Below are 2,569 nucleotides of genomic sequence, written 5' to 3' on the forward strand. Positions count from 1 at the left end.
AAAATCGAAATCGGTTCACCCAGAGCGAGGCTCGGCCATTGCACTCTGGCTGTGCTGACCCCTGCGAATTCCCCAAATGTGGGAATCTCGACTGCATAATTTCTGGTAGTGGGGGACTGCGTTCGCGCTCTTCCCTGATGTTCTTGGTCCAATATTGGATACGGAAGAGTTAAGATTCGATGCCACTGCTGGTTCCCGGTTTCTTTTAGTTAGAGGTCCGGAGAAGCATTTCAGGCTGGTTACACTACTCCTTCCGGACATTCATTCCCTTTTCAAAGTCAGTCGTTTTGCTGTAGTCTGCATTATTTAGGCTGATTATAGAGGTTAGCCTTTATTTGGTCATGGGGGCCTCGGTACTGTATGCTAATTCTCAAGACAGTTTCACCCGTTTTCTGATTGCTAGGTTCTGTACCAGTGCAGACATGTCAAACAGTGAATGGCTGTACCTCTATTGGTGCTCAATGAATGAAATCAGTAATAAAGGAATATATGTATAGTTATACGAAAAACAAGTGGTTTATCGACTCATCTTCATTTGCAGATTTAGAGGCAGCTTCGATATTCGTTTTACAAACGGGTTTTTTTTTTATATGGGTCACACACATGCCATAGCAACAAAACATCTCTAGAGATAAGGCTACAGATTACCTTTCCATCCTCCAGGTTTTCCTCCCAAAGCCTACGGTACCAACGGTGACCCCTGCTGGATCGTTCGTGTGCAACTCTTTGGAAAGGAGCCTCTTTCCAAATCGCATTGCGTACCTGGATGTTGGCGAATGTGCTCCCTTGTGTTGGCTTGTCCCGCACTGGAGGAGAACAAACAAACTGCTCGGAGGAGCACAAGGCAAGTCTTCACAAGACAAAAACCTCCAGTGCACAGCACTCAAAACATTTCTGGGCTGTCGCGTGTTTATTTCAGCACATAAAGCGCACCAGTCCAACACGTCGGCCGGGCGTGCGGCGCCTCCGCCCTCCTGTGGCCTTTCGGCGTCAGAGCAAGAGGCTCCTTCTCGCTGCCTTTCCGCTGTGTTGCAGAGCCCCGAGAGGGAACCTGGAGCGCACACTTTGTGGGGGGCGGGGGACCGCGTTCGCGCTCTGGTGTGAGTACTAAATCTCACGGCGCCAGCCAGCGGCCAGGAGACAAGTACAATATCGCGGGACAGGGGGGCCTCGTCATTGATTGTTACATATGAGACGGGGATTAGGAGGAGACCCCGACTGATTGGTAAAGGGGAACACTAACACCAGAGTGACACCCCCGGCGTCTCTTTTTGAGAGATGCCCTGGGATTTCTTAATGGCCAAGGAGGGTCGGGACCTCGGTTTTACACCTCCCCCGAAGGACGGCGCCTTCGTGCAGCAGAGTGTCGCCATCAGGATGTTGGGGCATAAGAAAGCCACACAGACTGCAGGGTGAGCGCTCCCTACTGGTCCCAGTCACACCTCTTGCAGGAGCAGCAGCAACCTGAGCTTTTCCGGGGGGAAATTTGCAGATTTAGAGGCAGCTTCGATATTCGTTTTACAAACGGGTTTCTTTTTTATATGGGTCACACACATGCCATAGCAACAAAACATCTCTAGAGATGAGGCTATAGATCACCTTTCCATCCTCCAGGTTTTCCTCCCAAAGCCTACGGTACCAACGGCGACCCCTGCTGGCCGAGAGAGCAAAAGCTTGGAGCACCTGGTATTCCCAGGCGGTCTCCCATCCAGGTACTAACCAGGCCCAACCCTGCTTAGCTTCTGAGATCAAACGAGATCAGGCACATTCAGGGTGGTGTGGCCTCAAGTGAAAGCCATGGCGCCTGACTCGCTACTTGAAGCTGTGTGTGGCTGGGGCTCCGTGCCCCCTGAGCGGGACTGAAGGAACGTTCGTGTGCAACTCTTTTGAAAGGAGCCTCTTTCCAAATCGCATTGCGTACCTGGATGTTGGCGAATGTGCTCCCTTATGTTGGCTTGTCTGGAGGAGAACAAACAAACTGCTCGCCTGCCCACAAGGCTCCGTCTCTTACCCGCTCTCCAGAGCCTGCTGCCTTCTGTGCTGTTCTCTCGGCACCGCTGCAGCGCACACAACCTCACCTCGTGTCGCGTGTCGCACCTCACCTCACCTCGCACAGCCCCCTCCTTGAATGTCTGGCGCTGGGCATGCCCCGCTCTCCTCCACCTTATCTTATGGTGTGTGACCACCGACAATGGCCACAATGCCGGGGAATGGCACCTGTAAAGTGTTAATTGGGTCACAGGAACAGCCCGTCTCGTCTCGGGGGCCGGCTTCAAAGACAATACAGCAAACACAGCGGGGCGGGGGAAGTAGACGACACGACACATGCAGGTACATTCAGCTCCGGCGGGAACGAGTCATTTGTCGGTCTTTTCAAGTGCTGGGAGCCGAGTAATCCTTCGCTTGTATCGTTTCTCCCCGGTGACTAGATCTCACCCTGCGACTCTCGACAGGGCTCACCCATGGCAGCTCAGCAGGTGTGAGTCTAGCCGGCACCCGGATGGAAGATTCCCCCTGGAAAAGCTCAGGTTGCTGCTGCTCCTGCAAGAGGTGTGACTGGGACCAGTAG

General features: G+C 53.1%; 1 non-coding gene and 1 pseudogene across 1 annotated transcript; one reads left to right on the plus strand and one right to left on the minus strand.

Moving 5' to 3' along the window:
- On the plus strand, nt 1-137 carry LOC148637645 (U1 spliceosomal RNA; annotated as a pseudogene).
- Nucleotides 138-1,671: 1,534 nt separating this feature from the next.
- Nucleotides 1,672-1,790, minus strand: LOC148637646 (5S ribosomal RNA). The gene has a single exon (XR_015931282.1). It is a non-coding gene; the product is annotated as a 5S ribosomal RNA (ribosomal RNA).
- Between the last annotated feature and the right edge of the window lie 779 nt (nt 1,791-2,569).

This window comes from Lepisosteus platostomus, unplaced genomic scaffold (genome assembly GCF_059453375.1).
Source record: "Lepisosteus platostomus isolate fLepPlt1 unplaced genomic scaffold, fLepPlt1.hap1 Scaffold_112_H1, whole genome shotgun sequence".
Taxonomy (NCBI): Eukaryota; Metazoa; Chordata; class Actinopteri; order Semionotiformes; family Lepisosteidae; genus Lepisosteus; species Lepisosteus platostomus.